Source organism: Cebus imitator, unplaced genomic scaffold (genome assembly GCF_001604975.1).
Source record: "Cebus imitator isolate Cc_AM_T3 unplaced genomic scaffold, Cebus_imitator-1.0 Scaffold40, whole genome shotgun sequence".
NCBI classification, from domain to species: Eukaryota; Metazoa; Chordata; class Mammalia; order Primates; family Cebidae; genus Cebus; species Cebus imitator.
This window is the reverse complement of record NW_016107355.1, coordinates 567,633-588,539: the sequence shown is the minus strand read 5'-3', so window position 1 is coordinate 588,539 and position 20,907 is coordinate 567,633. Positions and strand designations below refer to the sequence as shown.

At 38.4% G+C, this 20,907-nt stretch overlaps 1 pseudogene; it reads left to right on the top strand.

Annotated features, from left to right (window-relative positions):
* The first annotated feature begins 16,695 nt into the window (after positions 1-16,695).
* Positions 16,696-20,907, top strand: part of LOC108302337 — a 55,926-nt pseudogene continuing 51,714 nt past the window's right edge.

The following is a 20,907-nucleotide window of genomic DNA, read 5'->3' as shown; positions in this document are numbered from 1 at the left end:
ATCTTACTTGCCCAGAAACATCGTCTACTTGTGGATTCAATAGACATTGTCTCGTCTGTTCTTTTATAAGAGGCTCCCTTTTATTTCATTGTTTTAGCTATACAGAGAATTCAATTCAACAAATAGCTGCTTTGCACTTACTATATATGTTAAGTATTGTGTATGTGCTGTTACAGAAGGAAACACATAGAAATGCAAATTCTTCTTAGTATGGCAAGTTCTGTAACAGAGAAAGAAAGGGATTATAGTATAAAGGTTAAGAGCATGGACTTTGGAGTCAGACTGTATGGCACTAGTGTATGATGTTGAACAAGTGTATGATGTTGAACCTCTGTTGTCTCAGTTTACTCATTGATAAAAAAGTAATAATGGTAGTATTTATTTCATAGGGGTTTAGTAAAGTTTAAATTAGATATACATAAGAACTGTACCGGGCATATAGTAGGCATTATATAGGTATAACTATTGTTCATAATTATGTAAATATAAAAATTTACAAAATTATAATCGTAGTATTTCCTAGGTTACTTTCTACCCTCTTCTCATTTATCAGCATATTGGAAATGGCAACAGTCATGAAAATCCCTCCTCTCTCAGTTTCCCTGTCTTCCTTCATTTGTTCTCTGTCTGATTGTCCCTTCCCATTGGCCAGTGTCTCCTCAGCCAATGTCTCCTGTGCTCAGTGTCTAATTGTTGGTGTGCTCCATTTTGGTTTTCTCTTTTTCTCATTCTACATACTCTCCCTGAGCAGTCTTGCCACTCCTGGGGCTTATATAATCTTCTGCCCACAAATGACTGCAATTCTACATCTAAAGTATAGATGCCTGCTGTAAGCACTAGTCCCTATTTCTATTTATGGGACTAAGAAAAATATCTGGTGGACTAAGGAACTCTTAAAGCAACTCTTAAACTTTTAGCGCATTTCTTATCACTGTCTGCCTACAGTCCAACCTGATTCCTGCCTTGAATTTCCATTCTAATTAAAGGTACCACTGTTACACCATAATCCACACTGGAAACCTGTAAGTCACCTATGACCATATTTAACCATGTAATCGGCTCTGTCAGTTGTACCTCTTAAATTTCTCGACTTCTTCCATCACTTGTCTACCTTTGCTGCTGTTGTTGAATTCAGATTTTCTTCTCAGTCACCTCACCTGTAATAACAGTCTCTTACCTGGTCTACCTGCTTCCAATTTCAGCATCTCTCCACTAAGATCAACCTTTACATTGCCACCAGACACTTTCTATAGTGAAAATTAAGTCATGTTTTTTTCTGCAGAGTTTCTGCAAGTATAGCATTGATACTTTCACTAAACTTACCTGCGATTTTTTTAAGCAAAAATTTCTGGAGCTAAACTAGGATTTGAGAATAAGAATACTCATAAGAAAATTGACATTCACATAAAGCCCAGAAATTTATACTTTTAAAAGCTCTTTAGTTGATCTTACCCAAACTAGTGTATGAATTAACACTTAACCTTTCATGAGTCTTCTTCATCCTTCACCACACCTTCTTTGAAATCTTTGTTGTAGGCCCATAGAATTATTGGATTCTCCAAATGCAAAATAGTATTTCATAATTTCTTGATCTTCTATACTTCAAAAATTTCCATGATTTTTCTTTTTCTCTTTTCTATAACTAACTTGGCATATCACAAATAACATCTCTTTTCTCACGAGTTCCTGGAGATTTATTAGAAAAACATTACTAAATCACAAAAGGAGGAGGTTTAATCTTCTCCTTGCTTCTTCTTCTTCTTCTTCTTTTTTTTTTTTTTTTTTTTTGAGACAGACTCTTGCTCTGTCACCAGGCTCCAGGCTGGCATGCAGTGGCGCGACCTCGGCTCACTGCAACCTCCGCCTCCCGGGTTCAAGCAATTCTCCTGCTTCAGCCTCCCGAGTAGCTGGGATTATAGGCGCATGCCACCATGCCCAGCTAATTTTTGTATTTTTTTAGTAGAAACAGGGTTTCACCATGTTGGCCAGGATGGTCTCGATCTCTTGACCTCGTGATCCTCCCACCTCAGCCTCCCAAAGTGCTGGGATTACAGGCGTGAGCCACAGCGCCCGGCCCTCCTTGCCCCTTGTTTTACCATCAAAAAAAAAAAAAAAAAAAAAAAAGACTGATATCCTAGATGTGGCCTCTAGGGTGTGCATGAGCTGGGCTCATGCACCTCAATGTATTTCAGCTTCCCCCTGACTTTCAGTGCTTCACATTCTGCCTTCTTTCCCTTCATGTGAGCCACGTTCCTTACTAACTCAAGGTTTCCACGCTGGCTGTTATCTCTGTATAGAAGTCCATTTCTACTCTACCTTGCCCAGTAAATTAGTACAAATACTTCAGAAGTCAGTTTAAGGGATCTTTCCATGACCCTACAGATCAGAGTTTCTGCAGCTCAGGGTTTCTCAACAGTGGCACTATGGCCTTTTGGACCAGGGAGTTGTTTGTTGTGGATAGCTGTCCTGTGCATTGCAGGATGTTTAGTGGATGCTGGCAGTACTGTTAATTTGTGCCAATAAAAAATGTCTGTATACATTGCCATTTGTCTTCTGTAGCAACATACTTCCAGTCTTAAGAACTGCTGGACTGAGTTAAGTGCCCCTGTTCATGCTCTTCATACTTTTTATTCTTCAAGTTGTGCTTGTAATTATTCAGGTGTGATTGCTGTTTGCCTGCTAGAATGTGCCATTGTAGTGGGATCCATCCCTGGTACTCACACAGTGCCAGGTACTAAGAGTTATGGACTGAAATGTGTCCCCTGAAATCCATACCTTGCAGTCCTATACTCTAGTACCTTAGAGCGTGACTATCTGGGCATATGGCTTTAAAAAGGTAATTGAGTAGAATGAGGCCACACAGGTGGGTACTAATCCAACATGACTATTTTCCTTGTAAGAAAACATGTGACACAAAGAGGGAAAACCCTGTGGAAGCACCAGAAGAAGATGCCCATCTGCAAGTTAAGGAGAGTCCTCAAAATAAACCAACCTTGCCAACACCTTGATGTTGAACTTCCAGCTTCCAGAACTGTGAGAAAATAAATTTGGTTTTTAAGCCACCCAGTCCGTGGTATTTTGTTATGGCCGTCCTAGCAAACTGATACACTAATTAAGAACTCAACAAATATTTTCTTGACTAAGTCTCTTTTGCACAGTCTATACTTTGTGAGTCATTCCACTCCTTTCTTCTGACCTTCTAGATATTCTCTTAGCACAATGATTTTTTTTCTTTATTGAACTGATGGGTTTCATGTCTACATTGATAAACAACGTTACACCTCAATCTTGGAGCTTCTTCTACAAATGTAATCTACTGCATGGAATAGCCACAATTTAGTCCATGACTGCTTTGAACATCTGCACCATCACTGCTATAGTTACTCTGCTTGTGGCTTGCCTTATGTGTCCATGCCTTTGTTTCTCCCATATTTTTTCAGATTGACATTCCAGAGCTTTTGCTGTCTCCATTAAACCAGATCACTTTATCTGCTTTCTTCACTTGCCTCTTTATTCATGTAGGCTTCCTGACAAGTTACCTTTATGTTACTCTTTCTAGCCTCCTGAATCATTTAGACCTTTCAATTCTGTCACTCCTAGCTGTGAAACATTTATAGATGAGTCATAAAAACCTCATAATTGAGTAAGATGGCCTAATTTCAATGGGCCTGTCACTCTTCCCGAACTACCTTCTTTAGTCTCATGAACTCCATGTTATACTTTCGGTAACAACAAATTAATACTTTTTATATACTCCTGAAGTCTTAGTCATACTCCTTCTCCTATTTTTCCCAAGAGATCACTTTGCCTCCTATTTAATTTGATAGAGTGTTTACTAAATACTAGTCCCATGAGTTTCCCAGAGTAAATAGAACATGGTGTCAAATATGACTGGGAAATGCTGGACTAAACAAAGGTAAGCAAATGTCTTTGCCATCAATATACTGAAACACATTCAAAATATCCAGGAAGGAGATCATAGTGGCCATCTTTAATTTTTTTGTCCATAATAATAACTCCCTCTTGTAATAGTACTCAAATTGCCTTTGAGTAAACCACTTCCTGTCTTGTCTGTTTAACATAATTTTAGTGAATATTCCTAGCCATAGGGATGGATTCAAGGTAGTCACATGATGTAAGTGTGACCAGGTACTGTAATTTCATTCTCCTGGACAATGTTTTATTCAATCATGGGCATCTAATTCTAGGTTGGAAAGTGAATCCATTCTTTTCCTCCACATTTAATCTAGAAGGCTCTAGGCTTCAGTATCTGGCTGAAATCCTGAAGCCATGTGGAACCTGAGCAAGGAAGCTATTATGGAGGGAATCGGAGCAGAGGAGGGCCTGAATATTGGTAACATTGCTTGAACTCCTGGGTCAACTCCTCTGAATGAAGCCATACATCTTTTGACTTTTCTGTTATTTGAGTCAATATATTCTGGTTTTGCTAGGTCAGTTTAGGTAGGGTTTTCTGACACAACAGAAAGAGTCCCAATTGATCTGGAAATTAACACAAGAGTAGGAATGACAAGTAAGTAATAGTGAGATTGGTAGAGTTCCAGGGTTGAGTGAACTCTCCCTGAGGACCGCTCTTCTCAAGGTTGACATTAGAAATCTTTGTTATATCTCATGTAAGGTAAAACATACATTATGTTACTATATAAATATTTTATATATACCTCAGTAAGCCCCTATGAAAGACAAGATAATCTGAATCCATGTCTAAAATAAAAAATGCAAAATAATGTATTTTTACTGAAAGACAAATTTCTTTCTGCTTTTTGTAATCCAATAAGCCGATAGCCCAACAACATGGAGTCAGAGTTGGAAAAGTTGAATTCTCTTTTCAATGAAAGATTAGTGCAAGTATTGGTAAGGACACAGAAAATACAGTAGGAGAAAACATAGCTTTATCTCACTGTTCCTCCTAAGAGCTTCCTGTTCTATACTTACTATCCAACAAAGGGTGTGATTGTGTTTGTTGTACAGGTTGCTAGACCACAAGGATCCATGTCCATGTCCAGACTAAACTTGGAAAAGATGCTTGTCATCCAGAGATCCTGGAGTAATAATAGCTTGATGACCTTTCGGTTGTCTTCTCCTGGGAAGCACATGTGGGCTTCTGGGTAGCCAAAATGAAAATTTCATGTTTTTGCCTGCCTGACACCCATTTCTCCTTCTTCAGTAAACAGTTCCATGCATTTCTTCTGGGTAATTACTCCTGCAGCCCCTCCATCTGTTCCATCTTAGTCTTTATATTCTGGTGTGCTTCCACTCCTGACTCCAGCGGTGGTCACATAAAACAGTGGTCCCCAACCTTTTTGGCATCAAGGACTGGTTTTGTGGAGGACAATTTTTCCTTTGTGGGCTTCGGTATGGGAGGATGGTTCCACCTCAGATCATCAGACATTAGATTCACATAAGGAGCATGCAAGCTATATCCCTCACATGCACAGTTGACAATAAGGTTTGCGCTCCTATGAGAATCTAATGCGGCAGCTGATCTGACAGAAGCTGAAACTCAGGCGGTGATGCTCACTCACCTGCCGCTCACCTCCTCCTGCTGTAAGGCCAAGTTCCTAACAGGTCATGGACTGGTACTGGTGCTTGACTTGGGGACTGGGAAGCCCTGACATAAGCAAGCTGTGTTATAATTCCATTCCTCTGGCCACAGTTCAAAAATGAGCAAGCACAAGTACGTGCACTTAAAGTGAATTCAGGGATTTATGTCAGAGCTACTAAGGAAAACAACACCTCAACATGTAAACTTGGAACTGCTGGTAGCTGTCTTGACACCATGTGGAGCCTGAGGTGGAGGCTAACATGCAGAAGAGCTGAAACATAAAGACTATGTAGCATTTTAGCCTCGGGTGAAGCCATGTCTGAAACCAGAACCCTCTCTTAAATGTAATGTAAAAGTAAATAAATTTCCTTGTTAAATTTCTGTTTTTTTGCCAATAACAGAATTCCAAATGGCATAAGGATAGATTACACATGATATTCCACACTTTTTGACCATGGACTATTTTTAATGTCACATTTTTTTAACATACTTTGCAGCTGGTACTTTTAGTAAGTCAATGAGTATGTCACTAGCTGCAAATTAAAAGACAAACAAACTCAATAACAAAATATTGTGGGCTAAGTGTTGATAGGTTTGGTTAATTCGATGCTACCTCTAGTTTTCCGTTCTGCCATCCCCAGTTAACTGGGTCCTTAGAGTAGCCTCTCTCAAAGTCATAATGTCCCATTCCAGGCATTGCACCCAGACACTGCAAGGCTGAACAGACGGAGGTAATGCTATATTCTTGTGTGCTAGTTTAAGAATAAGAAAATGTCTCTCAGGCTTTCTCCTACTCCTGAGATTCCACTTACATCCGTCTCGTTGCCCCAAACTGGGTTACATGCACGTTGTTGCTAAGCCACCCATTGTCAGGATAATAAGACAACCGTAATTGGTGGAGATTCACCAGGATTAACCTGTGGTTTGTGGATAGGATTTCTTTCCCTAGAGGCTGGAAACCTGAATAAAATTGGTGTTCTGGCTGTAAGGAAGAAGGGGAGAACAGGTGTTGAGAGGGTAATTAAAAGAGCCTACCAGACCATGGAAGACACTGGGTAAACTCATGTAGGAGATTAAGTTACTCAGATTCCAGCTTTTGAATTCCCACTTGTCTTCAGTCTCTTCTCAGTGATTCATAATGTCATTTGTATAAACCATGTTGTATATACAATCCATTCCTGTGTTAGAGGAAAATGTGGCTCTCCCGTGTTCCTAACTAAATCCTCCATGTTACTCTTAATCATAACAGCTTTTGCCTGTGTTTGATTTGGATATTTTATCCTGTTATTCCTTGTCTGTATTCCAAATGTAAGCCTTTCTACTTAACAGTTCTTCCTGTAATGGAATTCAAACACTGCCATGCAATTCTCTTCCTAAATGCATCTTCCACTGGTATTCTTCCACCTAACACTTCCCTCTGTGTCTGTGGGAATTCATCCTCCTAGATGTGTTCATATGCTTTTCACAACACTCTGTCTAGGTCTGTGCGTTAACTGATGCCTACCCCTGGCTTCTGTATGAAGCCATCTTTCACAGAAGATGCTCCTACTCCATTTCCAGTACAACATGGGTCAGGAGTGGGAGCTGGCATTTTCTTGGTGCTGTTTCTAAGCAAGTATACTTGACTCTTGTTCTAAACCACTCCTCTTCAAGACTTAAGTACTCCAAGTAGGTAACCTTCTAACTTCCCTTCCAAAAACTAGACAATGACAAATTTATCAAGAACATTAGCAAGCATATCATATTCCTCCTTTCCATGATCTTGGGGACTTCATCATAAATAATTGTTCTTACTACTAGCCTTAAAGTTTCTTCTTTCTTTTATTCTCCTGTCTCCCTGTTTCCCTCTATCCATCTCTTTCTCTCTCTACCTCATACCTCCTTCCCTCTCTCTTTTCCTCCTTCTCACCTCCCTTATTTTTTCTTTCTTTCTTTACAGCTTTACTGATGCTTAAGTGATGTGAAAGAAAATTTTGTAAGTATATGATCTATTGCTTCATTTAAAAAACAGTCCGAAATTTGGTGGCTTAAAACGACAAACATTTTTCTGTCTCACCATGTCTGTGAATTGGGAATCTGGGCTTAGTTGAGTACTCTGGCTCATGGTCTCTCATAAGGCTGACACCAAAGTGCTGGCCAGAATCACAGTATTTCAGTATGCAACCGAGGGTGGATCCATGCTGAAACTCACTCACATGGCTGTTGGCAGGCTTTGGAGATCACTTCCAAGGTCACTCTTGAGGGCCCTCCTTGCCATATAAACCTCTCCAGGACAGTTTGCATTCCCTAGAACAAGATTTTCATGAAAAAGAGAGAATAGGGAGAAGGAGGAAGAGAGTCCAGGAGGGAAGGAGCAGAAAGAGAGAGAGAAGAAGAATGAATTCAAGGTCAAAGCATACATCATTTCTGTAACCTAATCTTGGAAGTGACAGCATTACTTCTACTACGTTCTTGTCACTATAAGCAAGTCACTAAATGCAACCATACTTAAAAAAAGGGGATTCTACAAGGGCATGAATACCAGGAGGTGAGGATCACTGGAGGTCATTTTGTACCGCAATGAATTATGACACGTGTGTACATGACACCATCGCCACAATCAAGGTAATTGACCTTAACCATCATTTTCTGAAAATTTCTCATGCTCCTTTAGAATTCATTTCTCCTTCCACCTCCTCTCCCTGGTAAGCACTACTCTACTTACTTCTGTCACCATAGATGTGTTTGAATATTCTCAACTTTCATTTAAATGGAACAATACAATACGTATTTTTTTGGTTTGGCTTTTCACTGAGCATAATGATTTTGAGATCCATCTATGTTGCTTGTATCAATAGCTTGTCTTTGTTATTACTGAGACATATTTCATTGTATGGATCTATCATAATTTGTTTATCCATTTACCTGCTGATGGATATTTGAGATATTTCCAGTTTAGCATTATTATGAATAAGGCTGATATAAACATTTGCGTTCAAGTCTTTGTGTGAAGGTAATGGTTAGTTTTATGTGTCAGGCTGGCTAGTTTATGTTTGAACAGCAGCCTAGATGTTGCCATGAAGGTATTTTTTACATGTAATTACCATTTAAATCAGTAGACTTTGAGTAAGCAGATTGCCCCAATTCAGACTAAAGGCTGCAATGTCAACTCTTGCCTGCATTTCCAGCCTGCCAGACTGCCATGCAGATTGCAGATTTGCCAGCTTCTACAGTTGCGTGAGACAATTTCTTAAAATACATCTCTCTCTCCTTCTCTGTTTGTTCTGTTTTTCTGGAGAGCCTTGACTGATACAGATTTTGGCACTGAGTGTGGTTCTAGAGGAATGGAATCTTATTTTTTTTTGTTTTAACTTTTAAGTTCAGAGGTTTATATACAGGACGTGCAGGTTTGTTAAATAGTTAAACACATGCCGTAGTGGTTTACTGCACAGGTCATCCCATCACCCAGGTATTAAGCCCAGCACCCGTTAGCTATTCTTCCTGATGCTTTTCCCTGGTTCATCCTTTCCCCACAACAGGGGCCCAGGGTGCGTTGTTTCCCGCCATGTGTCCATGTGTTCTCGCCAATCAGCTCCCACTTATAAGTGAGAACATGCAGTGTTTGTTTTTCTGTTCCTGTTTTAGTTTCCTAAGAATAATGGCTCTAACTTCATCCATGTCCTTGCAATGACATGATTTCATTCCTTTATATGGCTGCATAGTTCCATGGTAGCATGTACCTATTTTCTTTATCTGGTCTATCATTGAAGGGCATTTGGGTTGATTCCATATTTCTGCTATCATGAATAGTGCTGAAATGAACATACATGTGCATGTATCTTTGTAATAGAATAATTTATAATCATTTGGGTGTATATCCAGTGATGGGATTGCTGTGTCAAATGGTATTTCTGGTTCTAGATCTTTGAGGAATGGCCACACTGCCTTCCATAATGATTGGACTAATTTACATTCCTACCAACAGAGTAAAAGTGTTCCTTTTTCTCCACAACCTCATCAGCATCTGCTGTTTTTTGACTTTATAGTAATAGCCATTCTGATTGGTGTGAGATAGTATGTCATCGTGGTTTTGATTTACATTTTTGTAATGATCAGTGATGTTGAGCTTTTTCTCACATGTTCATTGGCTGCATGAATATCTTCTTTTGTGAAGTGTTTGTTCAAGTCCTTTGCCCACTTTTTAATGGGGTTGTTTTTCTCCTGTAAACTTGTTTAAGTTCCTTGTAGACTCTGGATGTTAGAGCTTTGTCAGATGGATAGATTGCAAAAATTTTCTCCCATTTTGTAGGTTGTCTGTTCACTATGATGATAGCTGTTTTTTTTTTTTTCTGTGTAGAAACTCTTTAGTTTAATTAGATACCATTGGTCAATTTTTGCTTTTGTTGAAATTGCTTTTGGTGTTTTTGTAATGAAATCTTTGCCCATGCCTATGTTCTGAATGATATTGCCTAGATTTTATTCTAGGGTTTTATAGTTTTGGTTTTTTCTTTTGAAATACAAACCTGTTTGTAAAAATTTATTATTTACCTTTTACCTAAAAGTGTCTTTTTTTTTTGCCTTTCTCCTTCAAGTTTCTTAAAATATGCCTTTAATCTATCTTTAGTTAATTTTTGTATATGGTTTAAGGAAGGGGTCTAGTTTCAATTTTTCTGCATGTGGCTAGCCAGTTCTCTTGCACCATTTGTTAAATAGAGAATCCTTTCTCCATTGCTTGTTTTTGTCAGGCTTGTCTCAGATCAGATGGCTGCAAGTGTGCCATCTTATTTTTGGGTTCTCTATTCAGAACAGAATCTTAAGGATAAGTTTTCCTGATTGGTTCTGGGGTTTCTGGAATTGGTTCTTTAATTTTATTAGATCTAAAGGTGCCAATGACTCTATTTCCAGCAGGAAAGAGAGCACTAATTGTCTATGACATAATGTGGCAATAGTACCACATAAATAGTACCATTGGATACTGCTAATCAAATATTTATAAGAAGCAAAGTTCTGAGGGACCGCATGATTGATACTTTAGCACATTTTTATCAAACTAATGACTATAATGACATGGGCTGGTTGCATCTGATTATGCAGAACGAAGTCTTAGGAGGTCTTAAAAATAAAAATGTCATTTTAAGTCTGTCCTTTTCATTGTATTTCTTCCTCTTCTTTTATCTATTCTTTATTCCTCTTGCTTGACATCATTATCAGGCAGGCTTTGTCCTTACATTGGTAAATGGACTCCAGCAGCCAAGACTTGCTTGGCTCTAGTACATCATCTTTAAAAGAGAGAGTGGCTCTTTCCTAAAAGTTGAGAGTTACAAGTTTCGGGGAGGATTTCAGGTGGCCTAGTCTGGGTCTCAGTTTCATCCTTGGACATCCCTGAGGGATATGTTACTTTGATTGGCTGACCCAGGGCCAGGTGCCTATCCTGATGCTGGAGATCATGGTCAATTGCACCAAACCATGCAGACTTGGTAGAGTGGGGATGATTCTCCAAAAACAATATAATAATTCAATTAACAGGAAGAAAAGGATTCTTGGTACCTTCTGTAACTTCCCCAGGCACTCTTTGGCTTTTCCTTTGCTCTTACTACAGTTGGTACATGCCTTAAATAAAACCAGTATTGCATTATATTTACGTGTTCATCTTATCTGATTCTCCCTATGATTATAAATTCTGTGAAGGCAGAAACCATTTATTTTCATCTTTATATTTCCATTGCTTAGCATACTTTCCAGTTTATAATAGTGCTTAACAAATGTTCGTTACTGGATTGTTTATATTTAATTATAGTTAATTGCACTCTTGCTGGATCCTTCATTGTCCCGAACACTAGGTTTTCTCCCATCCCCTAAATCTTTCTCAGGTACACGTCTCTTTTGAAATTCAAAGCTCTTTAAAAAAATTTATTATTTACATTTTACCTAAGAGTGTCATTTTTTTTTTTGCCTTTCTCCTTCAAATTTCTTAAAATAGCAGTCAAGACTCTGTCTGTCCTCTTTCTTCTACCCACTCACTAACTCCTTAATTTTCCCTTCATTGTCTCTAGTGATCGTCTTGCAAAGTCCACTGGCCATCTATCAGCTTGCTTCTTCTTAGCTATGCCACAGCACCTGGCCTTGATTATCCTTTGGCTTTCATTTTCCTGTGGACACTCCTGATACACCGCCTAACTCTCTGGTTACCAATTAGCAAAACACTGTGTCTTCACAGAACGCGCTAGGCACCTTGAAAACAAAAAGTCATGCTCTTGCCATCGGCAACTTTTAAACTAGTTGTGTGCTTCTTGTGTCCAATAAAACTTGATGTCTGAATTGTTAGAATAGTTCAATAACTGACTTTTGTACCTACAGAGATCCTTGCCAGTCCATTCAAAATACTGTTAGAAAAGTATCCTACTAAAGTAATTCCTTTGCCCAGGAGCTTTCACTGGCTCTTCATCGCCTGCTAAATGTAATTCAAACAGCTGGGGAAGGCTTGGCCTCTTTTATGAACCACTCCCCACTTTCCACCTCCACGCATTATCTCTTCTGCTTTCCCCACGGTATCCTATTTTCTAGGCAACATTGAATGGCCCCTACCTAAACACTTGCTTTCTACACTCTGCACTTCTGATTATTACATTCTTTCTGCAAGTAATACACAAACATTAGTTACCTTCACATGCCTCTTGAGGCACGTCCAATCAGTTCCACCTCTATTTCTTCCATGATGCCTTCCTGGACTTCCCATTTAGTAGTGATTACATCTCCCCCCAAATGTCAATAGCATTTAGATTATGTTGATCTGTAGTTTTAGGAAACTTAGAATATGAGCCCAGATCCTGGGTGGGCAGAAAAAACTGCTCAGTATCTGCCAGATCATAGGTTTTAACTCAATACATATGAGATGAGTGACTGAATAAATATCTGTTGTAAACCAGCCCTGCATGAGTATAAAGTATTTGCCTAAGAATACTTTCATTGGCCACAAAGAACTCAGTGGAACTTTTCCATGTTGTTCTGAGTGTTGTGCCAGAAATAATATACACATTGTCAGCCACCGCTAAGCAATTTCTGACTCTAATCAACAAGATAAGGAAAATCTGGAGCATGGTAACATGGGGATAAGCAAATCAGTTTAATTTATCTGACTGCTTGAGGATCTATCACCTTCTATAAAAGGGAGGTTATCAAGTTAAAAAAATTCCTATAACCATTTTGGGGTGTTATATATTTAGTCTGTCCTTTTTGATAGCTAAGAGTGTAAACAGAATTAATCAAAGTAGCATGGTTATCTGTCATACTGGTATCACTCATTCAAAGGAGTCCACTCAAATACTTCTACTTTAGATGCTAAATGAATTACAGATTTAGATGACAACTTTAATGAAAAGGGATAATTTGACAATAGTCAAATTAACTGCAGTAATGAAACTCATAAGAACATCACTTAAATGGAAGAATACATTAGAAATATATTATAGAGGTTTCAGTTTCATTTTACATCATTGATCCCTTCACATCAGGGAGTTTATAGTAGTTCTCTATTTACTATTATTAAGGGAATAACCCTGTGGGTGACGCCAGCATTTCAAAGCTACTTTTGTGACCTGTGTATCTTTACCTATTGTTGTTGTCTTTTCTGTGTTAGAGAGACCCCTTTTCAGGTTCATTCAATCTCTATTCAATTCTAGTTCCTCTAACGAGGCTTTGCTGCCTTTTCTGTGAATCCTCAGAAATTCACGAGCCCTTTGTCCTGCACTTTTTATTTCTGATTGACTTTCTTCTTTGGACCTTTCCTTTTCTTGTAGTCCGTTCATGCTCTGTGTCCCGCACGACAATGAAGTCTTTGCACATTTCTTTTCTCTGCAGGCTGCCCTTTCCAAGCTTTACACTATGTACTGTTGTCTTTTTATTCTCTCATTCCCTTTTCTGTTCTAAGCCTACACATAACTCTTTCTGGCACTACTGTTATTTCTCTATTCCTAACCACACCTAATGTATGCTGACAGCATTTATATGAAAGCTTACACACTCCATGCAGCTCTGTCATCCTTCAGTTTATTTCTGACTCTGTGATTGTGAAAGGACTTACTTATTTTCTTTGAGGAAACACTGTTTTTTGCAAACAAGTCTGGTATTTGACAGGAGTCATGAGGAGCTCATGCTCCCAAGAGACAAGTAAACAAGTAAGTAAACAGCAGACACATACAAACTTTTTTCTAGGGAGCATTTAAAATTTCTTCTTTTCCTTTATTGACAGCATTTCAAAGCTGCAGAAAAAGCACTATAAAAACATATATAACAAAAAGACTTGGACCTCCTACCTCTGGGAGTTGAAAGCTTTCTCGATTCCATTTAGGCTTGTCACATGGCTTATAACATTCATCCAACGGCATAATATTCAACAGAATATGTGTCATGAGGTCGTAATATCTTGAGTTAACGCAATAGTTTTGTTGTATATAACATAGGTGTTTATTTTTTAATTTTAAAAAGTACCCAACTTCTTCTGTCTGCAATAAATTATTAACCTGTAAACTTGAAGAGTTTAATATTTAAACTCTTCAACTTAGAGTTGTTGTTAATCAGGTCAATAGCTCTAAAACATTTATGTGGAAGAAAACGGTCCCCTTTCATTGGCAGCAGGAGCTGTTGGCAGATTCCTCCTAGTCAAATATATTATAAAACTGTATGGTAAATAAATGAGTAAACGCTAACAGCATGGCGCAAACCTGCCAATGCATTTTATTCTGATCTGTGGGTTATTTAGGACCTGATCTTTTTTCTTTTTAAGAAAAACTGTCCATCAAATTCAAATATACAATGGCTAATGTGGATAAAAGACCATCAGGCATTTATATGAAACCACATGACATCTTTTCACCAGTCATCTCAATTTGAAATTGGAATCCAAACTCATCAAAGAAAGAAGAAAAACCCTGTTAACACTTTGCACATTATCTAAAGAAAGATTCAGTATTTAACGTTCTCTGACAGTAGAACAAAAACATTTAAATATATTTCAGATGGATTTCAAAAGGAAAAACCAAAAGCTTTAATCCCTTTATGAACTAGTAAGACAGATGCACTACACTAAGAAGACTGCACAGGAGACCAGGAGAGAAACCACCAAGTGCATAGTCTCAATACATCCAATAGAATGTAACAGCAGCTCGTGTGTTAATTTCTTTTCTCTGAGCCTGGGTCACCTCCCACAAGGTTTACAATAACAGGAAATCTAAAACCAGCTTCTGAACAGTTACTTTCTTCAGACACATGCTAATTTATTACAAGGGATTTAGAAGGTATTTCAGGGAAGGAGTGATATGTTACTTTAAATTGCAAAACTGAAACAGAGTAATGGCCCTCACATTAGTTAAATAAACAGGGCACTGTAAGCAAACCGCTGGACACTGACAGAAGAACCACTTTTTGTAGCATATGGCGTCTCACATTGCACTTGTTGTTCATGACATTTAAATGAATATATATTTTCATAAATGTCCTTTTATGTGCACATGAAATATAGTAGGCGCTCAACTATTTGTTGAATGAAAACAGCAATTCATTAGGTACAGAGAAAAATTTAGTCTGAAATCACCAGGAACGAAATTTATCAATGAGTACTTTGCTGTGAGGGGCTGAGTTGTGCCTTGTAAGTCGTGTAACAGCAGTCCTGGCCTCTAGACCCACCAGTTGCTAGTAGCAACTCCCCCTGCTGTGACAACCAATAATGTCTTTAGACGTTGCCAAATATCCCCCGGGCGGCGTATCTCCTCTTGTTGAGAAACACTGATGAGAAAGGAAGCTACAATTAGCATAATTGAGTTTTGCGTACATAGCTTTCTGTTTTCTAGTCTAGTTTAGGGATTGAATGAGAAGGATGGGTTCACTTTCATTTTAACTATAGTAAATAAATGTATGTGTATTAGTTTCCTAGGGCTGCTGGAATAATGTATTAATACCACAATTTGGATGGCTTAAGGAACAGAAATTTATTGACTCATAGTTCTGGGAGCAAGAAGTCCAAAATCAAGGTGTTCATAGCATTGGCTCCTTTGAAGGCTGCAAGGGAGAATCTACTCCAGGTTTCTTTCCTAGCTTCTGGTGGCTTCAGGCATCCCTTGGTTGTAAATTATGTTCTTCCTGTATCTTCATGTCATCTTCTATGTGTGTCTGTCTTATGTCCACATTTTCCTTTTTATAAAGACATGAATTACTTTGGATAAGGGACCCCTTCTCCAGCACCTCACTTTAACTTGATTACTCTGTAAAAACCCACGATCACCAATTAAAGTCACATTCTAAGGTCCCAGGGGTTATGACTTCACATATCTTCTTTTGAGGGAGTAGATACAATTCAACCCATAACAGTGTGATTCTCACAATTCTGCACTGAGTGCCAAAGTGAGACTCTGGCATTTAACCATTAACTGCTTTACGTTCGACTCATTAGTTCATGTGCCTGTCACATCTCTGCTTCCTGGAGGACAAAAATGGGAACATAGTATTTCATCTGAATCTTCATAGCACTCAGAAGAGTATTTGGCAGAGTTTATTTGAATGAAGAAGAAATTCTCCTTGGTGAAGAAGAGGCTGTTTGCCACTTTAGCCCTAATTGACATAGATAGACATCAACGAACTTGTCTAGCTCTTAAATCAAATAGCACTGGACTCCTTTTGATTATTCAATATTTTTAAGTTTCATTTTCATTTTAATGTAAAAAAAATTGAATGTCCAAATGTTTATTAAATGAATGAATAGAACATGTTCAAATAGAATGAGTATATAAAAAAGAATAATTTTTCCATCTTTAATTATCTGGCCTTCCTCTCCAAAGGAAACAATTATTTGCAGTTTCTTATGTATTTTGCCAGAATAGTTTTGCATATAGGAAAATATGCTTATATTATTTTTTATGTCCTCTGACATTGGATATGCAGTGCACATCCTAAGACAAAGATTCAGAATCTGTCATTTGTATGGGTGTAGAATAAAAGACACGTACTTAGGATTACCATAGAACCAAATAGCAGTAGCAATCTAAACTCAGTTTTGGGAGCTGCCACCCCACAAAGAGCTGCAGATACTAAAGAATGCTGAGAAGAGAGTGAGAGCAGTCAAACTGTCTGTATAAACCCTCAGGAGGCCTGGATAGATCTGGATGCTGCTGCAGAAGCCTGGACACTGTGGAGAAGTTCCTGAAGAGCCAAGAACAATGCCAGCAAGCCAAGCTGTTCTTGGAGCTGTGGCCAGCAACATCTCTGGCTCACGAGTCCCTACAGACTTTGCATGGAACGAGATGCTTGATGGTGAAAGATTCCATGGTACAAAAAAAGCCTCCCAAACCTAAGCAGACAAAGAGAAAAACTGCCAGAATTCTCAGCTATAACTGAATTGGCAAACTGCACAAACTAGAAAATACTAATAAAAACCTGCAGCATTTTACTTAAGGTTGAAATACGAATATGATGCCTTAATTTTCAAAGATAACGCTACTGCTCCAGTATCTATTGATTAGATGTATTGAGTCATTTCTTGGTAGTACTTGGTGGGTTTTTGTTTAATCGTCATATTCCTACTGAGTTCCCTGAGCAAACAATAGTAGGCATGGATTGGCAGCTGGTAGAAAGATAATTCACATCAGTACTCTGGGGAAGGCTGATGACCATTTAACAGTATACAATCTCACAACCTAGGGAGATATTAACTTGCTGCCTTAATTGATTTAGCTGGCACTATTTAAATCACAGATATTGAAACCTCAAAACACATATACTGTTAGAAGAAAATATCTTTTAATCTAGTACGGTTTGTGGAAAGTTTTATTCAATAACATAAAAAAAATTAAACAGAAAAAAAGTTACATTTTACTTAATGTGACCCTAGCACTGCAAATCAGATATATTTTTCTGCATTTTTTTTTTTTTTTTAGACAGAGTCTTGCTTTGTCACCAGTTTGGAGTGTACTGGTGCCATCTTGTCCCATTGCAACCTCTGTCTTCCAGGTTCAAGCAGTTCTTATGCCTTGGCCTCCTGAGTAGCTGGGATTATAGGCACATGCCACCACACCCAGCTAATTTTTGTATTTTTAGTATAGACAGGGTTTCACCATGTTGGCCAGGCTGGTCTCGAACTCCTGCCTTGGCCTCCCAAAGTGCTGGAATTACAGGAATGAGCCACTATACCTCAGAGGCACTGCGCCTGGCCTCTCTGACATATTTTAGTCAACTTTTCTTTGTGTATGCCCCACATACATAGAGTAGTTGTAAGCTTTGCTGGTCTGAACTTTTAGAATACCAATGAGGAAGACTATTAGGATTTTGCTGTCTTTCAACTACCTTTTTTCAGGCTTAGCCTAATATTTTAGTGGAGAAAAGTTTATGGTAGGCTATTGATAATTCATGACTCAAAGAGCCTTAAAAGTCATAGACTATTTAGAAGATAATCTTTTGAGTTTTCTCCTCACAGCTTGGCTAGAACTAATAGCACAAAGAATCCCCGTTGCCCCAAAAACCGTAAAGCAATTGCTTTTTCAATCCTCATCAGGTTTAGTCTAAAAATAAAAATACTTAGTGCTCATGCATATGTTATTGAATTTTCTTTCTCTCGTAGACTTTCAAAATAGCATTCAATTTATGAACAACAGTTCCTATAGGCCTATCACAGCCAACTTGAACATCCCATGAGGCTCACCATGTTGGAAAAATGACAAAAGCAATTGCTACATTTGTGATTTGCTTAATTTAATTAATTGTCCACTGTGATAACCTTAGAAAAATAGATGACTTGTGTCTCTTCTGGAAGAAACTTCTGCTTGAACCACTGAGGTAGGAAGAATTCTGAGATGGTCTCTGAGGCATTACCTGTTCCTACCAAGTACACCTGTCTTGTACCAACCCCTTTGCTTGATTATTGTTGGGACCTGTGCACCTGATGAACTTGTCAGTCCTATGATTACTTTATGGCAAAGAAGACCTCATCTTAGCAAGATGGAGGGAGAGACAGCAAGAGAGTTGCTGCCCTCTGGCCTTGAAAGGCAATGAGCCATGCTGTAGAGGCCATGCAGGAAACCATGAGTGGCCTCCAGGGAACCAAAAGCAGGTCCCAGGTGATGCCAGCAAGAAAGAGAGTACCTAAGTCCTTTAACCAAAGGAACCAAATTCTACCAACAATTGAAGAGCCTGGAAGAAGAGCTTAAGCCTTAGATAAAAGTGCAGTCTTGGCTGACACTTTGCAGCTTTGTGAGACTGTGAGTAGAGGAAGCAGAAGAAATGTGCTGGAATCCTGACCCACAGAATCTGTGATAATACAGTACATTTGTCTTGTGCTAAGCTGCTAGGTTTGTGATAATTTGTTGGGCAGAAATAGAAAACTAATCAACATGTTCTTACCTAGGAATTTGTTTTCTGTCCTGGGTCCTAAAACTTGCCCAAGTTATGTTTGGTCATCATAGGGCATTTTCAGATAGAATGTCTGAGACTTGTTTAAGAAACAAGCCATTGGCTGCCACTCATCATTTTATCTTTAGGAGTGTGAAGTTGAATATCTAAAGCAGAGCAATGAGAGGCATGGCTCATAACTTTGCAAAGCAGAACACTGAAACTCTCTCTACCTACAGGCTCATCTCACTTTATTGTGCTTCACAGATATTGTGTTTTTTTATAGATTGAAGGTTTGTGGCAACCCTGTGTCAAGTGTCTAGCTGCCCCATTTTTCCAACGGCGTGTTGCTCACTTCATGTCTGCATCACGTTTGGGTAATTATCACAATATTTCAAACTTTTTCTCATTATTATTTATGTTATGGTGATCTACTATCAGTGATCTTTGATGTTACTGTTTAATTGTTCTGGGACACCATGAACCATACCCATGTAAGATGGCAAACCTAACTGATAAATGTGTGTGTTCTCACTGCTCTACCAAGTAGCCCTTCTGACATCTCTTTCTCTCTACTCAGGCCTCCCTATTGTCTGAGACACAGCATTAGTGAAATTACACCAAATAGTAATTCTGCAGTGGCCTCTATGTGTTCAAGTGAAAGGGAGAGTCTCACGTTTCCCACTTTAAATCAAAAGCTTTCTAGAAATGATTAATTAGAAAGGAAGTTCAAAAGCTGAAATAGACCGAAAGCTGGACCTCTTGTGCCAATAGTTAGCCAAGCTGTGATTGCAAAGAAAATGTTCTTGAAGGAAATTAAGAGTGCACCTCTAGAGAACACACAAATAATAAGAAAGTAAAACAGGCTTCTTGTTGGTATGGAAAAAGTTTAGGAGTCTGCATGAAAGATCAAGCCAGCCACAACATTCCCTTAAGCTAAAGCCTAATCCAGAGCAAGTCCCTAACTCTTCTCAATTTCATGAAGGCTGACAGAAGTTAGGAAGTTGCAGAAGTAAAGTTAAAAGCTAGCAGAAGTTGGTTCATGTGTTTTAAGGAAAGAAGCTGTCTCCATAACATAAAAGTACGAAGTTAAAGCAGTAAGTGCTGATGGTGAAGCTGAAGAAAGCTATCTAGAAGATCTAGTGAAGATCGCTGAAGAAGGTGGCTACACTAAACAACAGATTTTCAGTGTAGATAAAATGGCTTTCTATTGGAAGAAGATACAATCTAGGATTTCCATAGCTAGAGAGAAGAAATCAAAACCTGGCTTCAAGGCTTCAAAGCTTCAAAGGACAGGTTAACTCTCTTGTTAGGGGCTAATGCAGCAGATGACTTCGAGTTAAATTAATTATGTTAAACTGCTTTGTGCTATGTAAAGTAAAAAATAACGAAGCCTGGATGAAAGCACGTCTGTTTACAGCATAGTTACTGAATATTTTAAGCCCACTGTTGAGGCCTACTGCTTAGAAAAAAAGAATCTTCAAAATATTACTGCTCATTGACAACACACCTGGCCACCCAAGAGCTTTTATGGATATATAAAAAAAGATTAATGTTGTTTTCACATTTGCTAACACGATACATGACATCCATTCTGTAGCCCACAGATCAAGGAGTAATTTTAAATTTCATGTCTTATTAGTTAAGAAATACATTTTATAAGTCTATAGCTGCCATAGATAGTGATTCCTTTGTTGAATCTGGGCAAAGTAAATTGATGACCTTCTGGAAAAAATTCACCATTTTAGACACGCTTAAAAACATTTGAGATTCATGGGAAGAGGTCAAAAGATGAGCATTAACAGGAATTTGTGAGAAGTTGATCTCATCCTCTATCGATGACTTTCCAGGGTTCAAGACTGATAAATGAAGTCACTGTGGATGTGGTTTTAATAGCAAAAGAGCTAGAATTAGAAGTGGAGGAAATGAATGGAGAGTTGCTTTTTATGGGTGAACAAAGAAAGTATATTTTTAAGATAGAATCTACTCTCTGT